Below are 13830 nucleotides of genomic sequence, written 5' to 3'. Positions count from 1 at the left end.
TGATCGTTCCTCATTTTTTGCATTTTTTGGCCAAAGAAATAGAATTCCGGCCGATTCCCATATTATTGTGTGCTATCCGAGTGGGTCGGGCCCCCAGGAGCCGGATCGCCTAAAAGTTTTCTGGACTATCAAATACGACCTAAGAAACCATAGTCACCGCCCCACCATGATCGTTCCTAGTCTTTTGCATTTTTCAGCCAAAAAACTAGAATTCCACGCGATTTCCATATTTTCGTGTGCTTTAGCCCATGCCTTCCAAGGGGTACCGGGAACCCCGAACCCCCGTCGCCTAAAACTTTTTCCGGGCCATCAAATACGACCTAAGGAACCATAGTATCTGCCCCACCATGATCGTTCCTTATTTTTTGCATTTTTCGGCCAAACAACTAGAATTGCGCGCGATTCCCATATTTTCGTGTGCTATAGCCCACGTCTTCCGAGTGGGTCGTGCCCCCCGCACTCGGATCAACTAAAAAGTTTTTGGGCCATCAAATAAGACCTAAGGAACCATAGTCACCTTCCCGCCATGATCGTTTCTCATTTTTTGCATTTTTCGGCCAAACAACTAGAATTCCGCCCGATTCCCATATTTTCGTGTGCTATACCACGCCTTACAAGTGGTCCCGGGTCTCCGGACCCCTATCGCCTAAAAATTTTCCGGATTATCAAATAAGACCTAAGGAACCATAGTTACCGCCCAGCCATGATCGTTCCTTAGTTTTTGCGTTTTTCGGCCAAACAACTAGAATTCCGCGCGATTCCCATATTTTTGTGTGTTATAGCCCACGCCTTCCGAGTGGTCCCGGGACCTCCTGACCCCTATCGCCTAAAATTTTTCCGGACTATCAAATACGACCTAAGGAACCATAGTATCCGCCCCGCCATGATCGTTCCTCATTTTTTGCATTTTTCGGCCAAACAACTAGAATTCCGCGCGATTCCCATATTTTTGTGTGTTATAGCCCACGCCTTTCGTGTGGTCCCGGGACCTCCGGACCCCTATCGCCTAATATTTTTCCGGACTATCAAATAAGACCAAAGGAACCATAGTCACCACCCTGCCAAGATCTTTCCACATTTTTTGCATGTTACAGAAAAAGACCTAGAATTTCGCCCGATTCCCATATTTTCGTGTGCTATACCCACGCATACCGAGTGGTCCCAAGAGCCGCAGACCCCGATCGCCTAAAATTTTTCCAGGCAATCAAATACGACCTAAGGAACCATAGTATCCGCCCCGCCATGATCGTTCATTATTTTTTGCATTTTTCGGCCAAACAACTAGAATTCCGCGCGATTCCCATATTTTTGTGTGTTATAGCCCACACCTTCCAAGTGGTCCCGGGACCTCAGGACCCCTATCGCCTAAAATTTTTCCGGACTATCAAATATGACCTAAGGAACCATAGACACTGCCCAGCCATGATCATTCCTCATTTGTTGCATTTTTCGGCCAAAAAACAAGAATTCTGCCCGATTACAATATTTTTGTGTGCTATTGCCCACCCTTCCCAGTGGTTCCCGGACCCCGATCGCCTAAAATTTTTTTGGGCCATCAAATACGACCTAAGGAACAATAGTAACCACCCCGCCATCATCGTTTCCCATTTTTTGCATTTTTCGGACAAAAAACTAGAATTACGCCCGATTCCCATATTTTGGTGTGCTATACCCACACCTTCCAAGTGGTCCGGGGAGCCGCGGACCACGATCGCCTAAAATTTTTCCGGACTATCAAATACGACCTAAGGTACCATAGTCACCGCCCCACCATGATCGATCCAAATGCTTTGCATTTTTTGGACAAAAAACTAGAACTCTGCGCGATTTGCATATTTTCGTATGCTATAGCTTACGCCTTCCGAGTTGTCCCGGGAGCCGTGGACCCCGATCGCCTAAAATTTTTCGGGCCATCAAATAGGACCTAAGGAACCATAGTCACCGCCCCGCCATGATCGTTACTCATTTATTGCGGTTTTCGGCCAAAAAACTAGAATTTCGCTCGATTACCATATTTTTATGTGCTATTGCCCACGCCTTCCGAGTGGGCCGTGCCGCCGGAATCGGATCGCCTAAAAAATTTTCGGGCCATCAATTAGGACCTAAGGAACCATAGTCACCGCCTCGCCATGATCGTTCCTCATTTTTTGCATTTTTTGGCCAAAAAAGTAGAATTTCGCCCGATTCCCATATTTTTGTGTGCTATCACCCACGCCTTCCGAGTGGGTCGGGCCCCCGGAGCCGGATCGCCTAAAAATTTTCCTGACTATAAAATACGACCTAAGGAACCATAGTCACTGCCCCGCCATGATCGTTCCTAGTCTTTTGCATTTTTCAGCCAAAAAACTTGAATTCCGCGCGATTTCCATATTTTCGTGTGCTTTAGCCCATGCCTTCCAATGGGTCCCGGGAGCCGCAGACCCCCGATCGCCTAAAAATTTTCCGGGCCATCCAATACGACCTAAGGAACAATAGTATCCGCCCCTCCATGATCGTTCCTTATTTTTTGCGTTTATCGGCCAAACAACTAGAATTCCGCGCGATTCTCATATTTTTGTGTGTTATAGCCCACACCTTCCGAGTGGTCCCAGGACCTCAGGACCCTTATCGCCTAAAATTTTCCCGGACTATCAAATATGACCTAAGGAACCATAGTCACCGCCCAGCCATGATCATTCCTCATTTGTTGCGTTTTTTCGTCCAAAAAACTAGAATTCCGCCCGATTACAATATTTTTGTGTGCCCACCCTTTCCAGTGGTTCCGGGAACCCCGGACCCTAATCGCCTAAAATTTTTCCGGGCCGTCAAATACGACCTAAGGAACCATAGTAACCGCCCAGCCATCATCGCTTCTCATTTTTTGCATTTTTCGGCCAAAAAACAAGAATTACGCCCGATTCCCATATTTTCGTGTGCTATACCCACGCCTTCCAAGTGGTCCGGGGAGTCGCGGACCCCGATCGCCTAAAATTTTTTCGGACTATCAAATACGACCTAAGGTACCATAGTCACCGCCCCACCATGATCGTTCCAAATGCTTTCCATTTTTTGGCCAAAAAACTAGAACTCCGCGCGATTTGCATATTTTCGTAAGCAATAGCTTACACCTTACGAGTGGTCCCGGGGGCCGTGGACCCCGATCGCCTAAAATTTTTCGGGCCATCAAATAAGACCTAAGGAACCATAGTCACCGCCCTGCCATGATCGTTCCTCATTTATTGCATTTTTCGGCCAAAAAACTAGAATTTCGCTCGATTACCATATTTTTGTGTGCTATTGCCCACGCCTTCCGAGTGGGCCGGGCCGCCGGACTCGGATCGCCTAAAAACTTTTTGGGCCATCAATTAGGACCTAAGGAACCATAGTCATCGCCTCGCCATGATCGTTCCTCATATTTTGCATTTTTTGGCCAAAAAAATAGAATTCCGCCCGATTCCCATATTTTTATATGCTATCGCCCACGCCTTCCGAGTGGGTCGGGCCCCCCGGAGCCGGATCGCCTAAAAATTTTCCGGACTATCAAATATGACCTAAGGAACCATAGTCACCGCCCCGCCATGCTCGTTCCTAGTCTTTTGCATTTTTCAGCCAAAAAACTAGAATTCCGCGCGATTTCCTTATTTTCGTGTGGTTTAGCCCACGCCTTCCAAGGGGTCCCGGGAACCCCAAACCCCGATCGCCTAAAAATTTTCCGGGCCATCAAATATGACCTAAGGAACCATAGTATCTGCCCCGCCATGATCGTTCCTTATTTTTTGCGTTTTTCGGCCAAACAAATAGAATTCCGCGCGATTCCCATATTTTCGTGTGCTATAGCCCACGCCTTCCGAGTGGGCCGTGCCCCCGCACTCGGATCACCTAAAAGGTTTTTGGGCCATCAAATAAGACCTAAGGAACCATATTCACCTTCCCGCCATGATCGTTTCTCATTTTTTGCATTTTTTGGCCAAACAACTAGAATTCCTCCCGATTCCCATATTTTCGTGTGCTAAACCCACGCCTTACAAGTGGTCCCGGGCCTCCGGACCCCTATCGCCTAAAATTTTTCCGGACTATCAAATAAGACCTAAGGAACCATAGTCACCGCCCAGCCATGATCGTTCCTTATTTTTTGCATTTTTCGGCCAAACAACTAGAATTCCGCGCGATTCCCAAATTTTTGTGTGTTATAACCCACGCCTTCCGAGTGGTCCCGGGACCTCCGGACCCCTATCGCCAAATATTTTTCCGGACTATCAAATAAGACCAAAGGAACCATAGTCACCACTCTGCCAAGATCTTTCCACATTTTTTGCATGTTACTGAAAAAGACCTAGAATTTCACCCGATTCCCATATTTTCGTGTGCTATATCCACGCATTCCGAGTGGTCCCAAGAGCCGTGGACCCCGATCGCCTAAAATTATTCCGGGCAATCAAATACGACCTAAGGAACAATAGTAACCTCCCCGTGATCATCGTTTCTCATTTTTTGCATTTTTCGGCCAAACAACTAGAATTTCCGCGCGATTTCCATATTTTCGTGTGCTATACCGACGCCTTACAAGTGGTCCCGGGTCTCCGGACCCCTATCGCCTAAAATTTTTCCGGACTATCAAATAAGACCTAAGGAACCATAGTCACCGCCCAGCCATGATCGTTCCTTATTTTTTGCATTTTTCGGCCAAACAACTAGAATTCCGCGCGATTCCCAGATTTTTGTGTGTTATAGCCCACGCCTTCCGAGTGGTCCCGGGACCTCCGGACCCCTATCGCCTAATATTTTTTCGGACTATCAAATAAGACCAAAGGAACCATAGTCACCACCCTGCCAAGATCTTTCCACATATTTTGCATGTTACTGAAAAAGACCTAGAATTTCACCCGATTCCCATATTTTCGTGTGCTATACCCACGCATTCCGAGTGGTCCCAAGAGCCGCGGACCCCGATCGCCTAAAATTATTCCGGGCAATCAAATATGACCTAAGGAACAATAGTAACCGCCCCGCGATCATCGTTTCTCATTTTTTGCATTTTTCGCCAAAAAACTAGAATTAGGCCCTATTCCAATATTTTCGTGTGCTATACCCACGCCTTCCAAGTGGTCCGGGGAGCCGCGGACCCCGATCGCCTAAAAATTTTCCAGACTATCAAATATGACCTAAGGTACCATAGTCACCGCCCCACCATGATCGTTCCAAATGCTTTGCATTTTTCGGCCAAAAAACTAGAACTCCGCGCGATTTTCTTATTTTCGTGTGCTATAGCTTACGCCTTCCGAGTGGTCCCGGGAGACATGGACCCCGATCGCCTAAAATTTTCCGGGCCATCAAATACGACCTAAGGAACCATAGTCACCGCCCCGCCATGATCGTTCCTCATTTATTGCGTTTTTCGGCCAAAAAGCTAGAATTCCGCTCGATTACCATATTTTTGTGTGCCCCACGCCTTCCGAGTGGGCCGGGCCGCCAGACTCGGATCGCCTGAAAAATTTCCGGACTATCAAATACGAACTAAGGGACGATAGTCACCTCCCCACCATGATCGTTCCTAGTCTTTTGCATTTTTCAGCCAAAAAACTAGAATTCCGCGCGATTTCCATATTTTCGTGTGCTTTAGCCCACGCCTTCAAAGGGGTCTCGGGAACCCCGAACCCCGATCGTCTAAAAAATTTCCGGGTTATCAGATACAACCTAAGGAACCATAGTAACCAGCCCGCCCTGATCGTTCCTCATTTTTTGCGTTTTTCGCCCAAACAACTAGAATTTCGCCCGATTCCCATATTTTCGTGTGCTATACCCACGCATTCCGAGTGGTCCCAAGAGCCGCGGACCCCGATCACCTAAAATTTTTCCGGACTATCAAATAAGACCTAAGGAACCATAGTCACCGCCCAGCCATGATCGTTCCTAGTTTTTTCCGTTTTTCGGCCAAAAAACTATAATTCCGTGCGATTCCCATATTTTCGTGTCCTATAGCCCACGCCTTCCAAGTGAACCCGGGAACTCCGGACCCCTATCGCCTAAAATTTTTCCGGACTATCAAATACGACCTAAGGAACAATTGTCACCGCCCAGCCATGATCATTCCTCATTTGTTGCGTTTTTCGGCCACAAATCTAGAATTCCGCCCGATTACAATATTTTTGTGTGCTATTGCCCACCCTTCCAAGTGGTTCCGGGACCCCCCGACCCCAATCGCCTAAAAATTTTCCGGGCCGTCAAATACGACCTAAGGAACCACAGTAACCGCCCCGTGATCATCGTTTCTCATTTTTTGCATTTTTCGGCCAAAAAACTAGAATTACGGCCGATTCCCATATTTTCATGTGCTATACCCACGCCTTCCAAGTGGTCCGGGGAGCCGCGGACCCCGATCGCCTAAATATTTTCCGGACTATCAAATACGACCTAAGGTACCATAGTCACCGCCCCACCATGATCGTTCCAAATGCTTTGCATTTTTCGGCCAAAAAACTAGAACTCCGCGCGATTTGCATATTTTCGTGTGCTATAGCTTACGCCTTCCGAGTGGTCCCGGGAGCTGTGGACCCCGATCGCCTAAAATTTTCCGGGCCATCAAATACGACCTAAGGAAACATAGTCACTGCCCCGCCATGATCGTTCCTCATTTATTGCATTTGTTGGCCAAAAAACTAGAATTTCGCTTGATTACCATATTTTTGTGTTCTATTGCCCATGCCTTCCGAGTGGGCCAAGGCGCCGTACTCGGATCGCCTAAAAATTTTTCGGGCCATCAATTACGACCTAAGGAACCATAGTCACCGTCTCTCCATGATTGTTCCTCATGTTTTGCATTTTTGCATTTTTGGCCAAAACACTAGAATTCCGCTCGATCACCATATTTTTGTGTGCTATTACCCACGCCTTCCGAGTGGGCCGGGCCGCCGGACTCGGATCGCCTAAAAAATTTTCGGGCCATCAATTAGGACCTAAGGATCCATAGTCACTGCCTCTCCATGATCGTTCCTCATTTTTTGCATTTTTTGGCCAAAAACTAGAATTTCGCCTGATTCCCATATTTTTGTGTGTTATAGCCCACGCCTTCCGAGTGGTCCCGGGACCTCCTGACCTCTATCGCCTAAAATATTTCCGGAATATCAAATACGACCTAAGGAACCATAGTATCCGCCCCGCCATGATCGTTCCTCATTTTTTGTGTTTTTCAGCTAGACAACTAGAATTCCGCGCGATTCCCATATTTTTGTGTGTTATAGCCCACGCCTTCCGAGTGGTCCCGGGACCTTCGGACCCCTATCACCTAATATTTTTCCGGACTATCAAATAAGACCAAAGGAACCATAGTCACCGCCCTGCCAAGATCTTTCCACATTTTTTGCATGTTACTGAAAAAGACCTAGAATTTTGCCCGATTCCCATATTTTCGTGTGCTATACACACGCATTCCGAGTGGTCCCAAGAGCCGCGGACCCCGATCGCCTAAAATTTTTCCGGGCAATCAAATACGACCTAAGGAACCATATTATCTGCCCTGCCATGATCGTTCCGTATTTTTTGCGTTTTTCGGCCAAACAACTAGAATTTCGCGCGATTCCCATATTTTTGTGTGTTATAGCCCACGCCTTCCGAGGGGTCCCGGGACCTCCGGACCCCGATCGCCTAAAAATTTTCCGGACTATCAAATACGACCTAAGGAACCATAGTATCCGCCCCGCCATGATCGTTCGTCATTTTTTACGTTTTTCGGCCAAACAACTAGAATTTTGCCCGATTCCCATATTTTTGTGCGCTATACCCACGCATTCCGAGTGGTCCCAAGAGACGCGAACCTCTATCGCCTAAAATTTTTCCAGACTATCAAATAAGACCTAAGGAACCATAGTCACCGCCCAGCCATAATCGTTCCTAGTTTTTTCGTTTTTCGGCCAAAAAACTAGAATTCCGCGCGATTCCCCTATTTTCGTGTCCTATAGCCCACGCCTTCCAAGTGAACCCGGGAACTCCGGACCCCTATCGCCTAAAATTTTTTCGGACTATCAAATATTGACCTAAGGAACCATAGTCACCGCCCAGCCATGATCATTCCTCATTTGTTACGTTTTTCGGCCAAAAAACTAGAATTTCGCCCGATTACAATATTTTTGTGTGCTATTGCCCACCCTTCCAAGTGGTTCCGGGACCCCCGGACCCCGATCGCCTAAAATTTTTCCGGGCCGTCAAATACGACCTAAGGAACCATAGTAACCGCCCCGCGATCATCGTTTCTCATTTTTTTGCATTTTTCGGCCAAAAACCCAGAATTACGCCCGATTCCCATATTTTCGTGTGCTATACCCACGCCTTCCAAATGGTCCGGGGAGCCGCGGACCCCGATCGCCTAAAATTTTTCCGGACTATCAAATACGACCTAAGGTACCATAGTCACCGCCCCACCATGATCGTTCAAAATGCTTTGCATTCTTCGCCCAAAATACTAGAACTCCGCGCGATTTGCATATTTTCGTGTGCTATAGCTTACGCCTTCCGAGTGGTCCCGGGAGCCGTGGACCCTGATCTCCTATAATTTTCTGGGCCATCAAATACGACCTAAGGAACCATAGTCACCGCCCCGCCTTGATCGTTCCTCATTTATTGCATTTTTCGGCCAAAAAACTAGAATTCCGCTCGATTACCATATTTTTGTGTGCCCCACGCCTTCCGAGTGGGCCAGGCCGCTGGACTCGGATTGCCTAAAAAATTTTCGGGCCATCAATTAGGACCTAAGGAACCATAGTCACCGCCTCTCCATGATCGTTCCTCATGTTTTGCATTTTTTGCATTTTTGGCCAAAAAACTAGAATTCTGCCCGATTACCATATTTTTGTGTGCTATTGCCCACGTCTTCCGAGTGGGCCGGGCCGCCGGACTCGGATTGCCTAAAAAAATTTTGGGCCATCAATTAGGACCTAAGGAACCATAGTCACCGCCTCGCCATGATCGTTTCTCATTTTTTGCATTTTTGGCCAAAAAACTAGAATTCCGCCCGATTCCCATATTTTTGTGTGCTATATCGCCCACGCCTTCCGAGTGGGTCGGGCCCCCCGGAGCCGGATCGCCTAAAAATTTTCCGGACTATCAAATACGACCTAAGGAACCATAGTCACCTCCCCGCCATGATCGTTCCTAGTCATTTGCGTTTTTCAGCCAAAAAACTAGAATTCCGCGCGATTTCCATATTTTCGTGTGCTTTAGCCCACGCCTTCCAAGGGGTCCCGGGAACCCCGAACCCCGAACCCCGATCGCCTAAAAATTTTCCGGGCCATCAAATACGACCTAAGTAACTATAGTAACCACGCTGCCATGATCGTTCCTCATTTTTTGCGTTTATCGGCCAAACAACTAGAATTCCGCGCGATTCCCATATTTTAGTGTGTTATAGCCCACGCCTTCCGAGTGGTCCCGGGACCTCCTGACCCTTACCGCCTAAAATTTTTCCGGACTATCAAATACGACCTAAGGAACCATAGTATCCGCCCCGCCATGATCGTTACTCATTTTTTGCGTTTTTTGGCCAAACAAGTAGAATTCCGCGCGATTCCCATATTTTTGTGTGTTATAGCCCACGCCTTTCTTGTGGTCCCGGGACCTCCGGACCCCTATCGCCTAATATTTTTCCGGACTATCAAATAAGACCAAAGGAACCATAGTCACCGCCTTGCCAAGATCTTTCCACATTTTTTGCATGTTACTGAAAAAGACCTAGAATTTCGCCCGATTCCCATATTTTCGTGTGCTATACCCACGCATTCCGAGTGGTCCCAAGAGCCGCGGACCCCGATCGCCTAAAATTTTTTCAGGCAATCTAATACAACCTAAGGAACCATATTATCCGCCCTGCCATGATCGTTCCTTATTTTTTGCGTTTTTCGGCCAAACAACTAGAATTCCGCGCGATTCCCATATTTTTGTGTGTTATAGCCCACGCCTTCCGAGTGGTCCCAAGAGAGGCGGACCCCTATCGCCTAAAATTTTTCTGGACTATCAAATAAGACCTAAGGAACCATAGTCACCGCCCAGCCATGATCGTTCCTAGTTTTTTCCGTTTTTGACCCAAAAAACTAGAATTCCGCGCGATTCCCATATTTTCGTGTCCTATAGCCCACGCCTTCCAAGTGAACCCGGGAACTCCGGACCCCTATCGCCTAATGTTTTTCCGGACTATCAAATACGACCTAAGGAACCATAGTCACCGCCCACACATGATCATTCCTCATTTGTTGCATTTTTCGGCCAAAAAACTAGAATTCCGCTCGATTACCATATTTTTGTGTGCTATTGCCCACGCCTTCCGAGTGGGCCAGGCCTCCAGACTCAGAACGCCTAAAAAAATTTCGGGCCATCAATTAGGACCTAAGGAACCATAGTCACTGCCTCGCCATGATCGTTTCTCATTTTTTGCATTATTTGGCCAAAAAACTAGAATTCCGCCCGATTCCCATATTTTTGTGTGCTATCGCCCACGCCTTCCGAGTGGGTCGGGCCACCCGGAGCCGGATCGCCTAAAAATTTTCCGGACTATCAAATACGACCTAAGGAACCATAGTCACTGCCCCGCCATGATCGTTCCTAGTCTTTTGCGTTTTTCAGCCAAAAAACTAGAATTCCGCGCGATTTCCATATTTTCGTGTGCTTTAGCCCACGCCTTCCCAGGGGTCCCGAAAACCCCAAACCCCGATCGCCTAAAAATTTTCCAGGCCAACAAATACAACCTAAGGAACCATAGTAACCACCCCGCCATGATCGTTCCTCATTTTTTGCGTTTTTCGGCCAAACAACTAGAATTTCGCGCGATTCCCATATTTTTGTGTGTTATAGCCCACGCCTTCCGAGTGGTCCCGGGACCTCCTGACCCCTATCGCCTAAAATTTTTCCGGACTATCAAATACGACCTAAGGAACCATAGTATCCGCCCCGCCATGATCGTTCCTCATTTTTTGCGTTTTTCGGCCAAACAACTAGAATTCCGCGCGATTCCCATATTTTTGTGTGTTATAGCCCACGCCTTCCGAGTGGTCCCGGGACCTCCGGACCCCTATCGCCTAATATTTTTCCGGACTATCAAATAAGACCAAAGGAACCATAGTCACCGCCCTGCCAAGATCTTTCCACATTTTTTGCATGTTACTGAAAAATACCTAGAATTTCGCCCGATTCCCATATTTTCGTGTGCTATACCCACGCATTCCGAGTGGTCCCAAGAGCCGCGGGACCCGATCGCCTAAAATTTTTCCGGGCAATCAAATACGACCTAAGGAACCATAATATCCGCCCTGCCATGATCGTTCCTTATTTTTTGCGTTTTTCGGCCAAACAACTAGAATTCCGCGGGATTCCCATATATTTGTGTGTTATAGCCCACGCCTTCCGAGGAGTCCCGGAACCTCCGGACCCCGATCGCCTAAAAATTTTCCGGACTATCAAATATGACCTAAGGAACCATAGTATCCGCCCCGCCATGATCGTTCCTCATTTTTTGCGTTTTTCGGCCAAACAACTAGAATTTCGCCCGATTCCCATATTTTCGTGTGCTATACCCACGCATTCCGAGTGGTCCCAAGAGACGCGGACCCCTATCGCCTAAAATTTTTCCGGACTATCAAATAAGACCTAAGGAACCATAGTCACCGCCCAGCCATGATCGTTCCTAGTTTTTTCCGTTTTTCGGCCAAAAAATTAGAATTCCGCGCGATTCCCATATTTTCGTGTCCTATAGCCCACGCCTTCCAAGTGAACCCGGGAACTCCAGACCCCTATCGCCTAAAATATTTTCGGACTATCAAATACGACCTATGGAACCATAGTCACCGCCCAGCCATGATCATTCCTCATTTGTTGCGTTTTTCGGCCAAAAAACTAGAATTCTGCCCGATTACAATGTTTTTGTGTGCTATTGCCCACCCTTCCAAGTGGTACCGGGACCCCCGAACCCCGATCACCTAAAATTTTTCCGGGCCGTCAAATACGACCTAAGGAACCATAGTAACCACCCCGCCATGATCGTTCCTCATTTTTTGCGTTTTTCGGCCAAACAATTAGAATTTCGCCAGATTCCCATATCTTCGTGTGCTATACCCACGCATTCCGAGTAGTCCCAAGAGCCGCGGACCCCGATCGACTAAATTTTTTCCGGACTATCAAATAAGACCTAAGGAACCATAGTCACCGCCCAGCCATGATCGTTCCTAGTTTTTTCCGTTTTTCGGCCAAAAAACTAGAATTCCGCGCGATTCCTATATTTTCGTGTCCTATAGCCCACGCCTTCCAAGTGAACCCGGGAACTCCGGACCCCTATCGCCTAAAATTTTTCCGGACTATCAAATACGACCTAAGGATCCATAGTCATCGCCCAGCCATGATCATTCCTCATTTGTTGCGTTTTTCGGCCAAAAAACTAGAATTCCGCCCGATTACAATATTTTTGTGTGCAACCCTTCCAAGTGGTTCCAGGACCCCCGGACCCCGATCGCCTAAAATTTTTCCGGGACGTCAAATACGACCTAAGGAACCATAGTAACTGCCCCGCGATCATCGTTTCTCATATTTTGCATTTTTCGGCCAAAAAACTAGAATTACGCCCGATTCCCATATTTACGTGTGCTATACCCACGCCTTCCAAGTGGTCAGGGGAGCCGCGGACCCCGATCGCCTAAAATTTTTTCGGACTATCAAATACGATCTAAGGTACCATAGTCACCGCCCCACCATGATCGTTCCAAATGCTTTGCATTTTTCGGCCAAAAAACTAGAACTCCGCGCGATTTGCACATTTTCGTGTGCTATAGCTTACGCCTTCCGAGTGGTCCTGGGAGCCGTGGACCCCGATCGCCTAAAATTTCTGGGCCATCAAATACGACCTAAGGAACCATAGTCACCGCCCTGCCATGATCGTTCCTCATTTATTGCGTTTTTCGGCCAAAAAGATAGAATTCCGCTCGATTACCATATTTTTGTGTGCCCCACGCCTTCCGAGTGGGCCGGGCCGCCGGACTCGAATCGCCTAAAAAAATTTTGGGCCATCAATTAGGACCTAAGGAACCATAGTCACCGCCTCACCATGATCGTTCCTCATTTTTTGCATTTTTTGGCCAAAAAACTAGAATTCCGCCCGATTACCATATTTTTGTGTGCTATCGCCCACGCCTTCCGAGTGGGTCGGGCCCCCCGGAGCCGTATCGCCTAAAAATTTTCCGGACTATCAAATATGACCTAAGGAACAATAGTCATTGCCCCGCCATGATCGTTCCTAGTCTTTTGCGTTTTTCAGCCAAAATACTAGAATTTCGCACGATTTTCCACATTTTCGTGTCCTTTAGCCCACCCCTTCAAAGGGGTCCCGGGAACCCCGAACCCCGATCGTCTAAAAATTTTTCGGGCCATCAAATACGACATAAGGAACCATAGTAACCACCCCGCCATGATCGTTCCTCATTTTTTGCGTTTTTCGGCCAAACAACTAGAATTTCGCCAGATTCCCATATCTGCGTGTGCTATACCCACGCATTCCGAGTAGTCCCAAGAGCCGCGGACCCCGATCGCCTAAAATTTTTCCGGACTATCAAATAAGACCTAAGGAACCATAGTCACCGCCCAGCCATGATCGTTCCTTGTTCTTTCCATTTTTCGGCCAAAAAACTAGAATTCCGCGCGATTCCCATATTTTCGTGTCCTATAGCCCACGCCTTCCAAGTGAACCCGGGAACTCCGGACCCCTATCGCCTAAAATTTTTCCGGACTATCAAATACGACCTAAGGAACCATAGTCATCGCCCAGCCATGATCATTCCTTATTTGTTGCGTTTTTCGGCCAAAAAACTAGAATTCCGCCCGATT

The sequence above is a fragment of the Nicotiana tomentosiformis genome, unplaced genomic scaffold (assembly GCF_000390325.3).
Source record: "Nicotiana tomentosiformis unplaced genomic scaffold, ASM39032v3 Un00102, whole genome shotgun sequence".
Taxonomy (NCBI): Eukaryota; Viridiplantae; Streptophyta; class Magnoliopsida; order Solanales; family Solanaceae; genus Nicotiana; species Nicotiana tomentosiformis.
Note: the sequence above shows the minus strand (reverse complement) of the source record.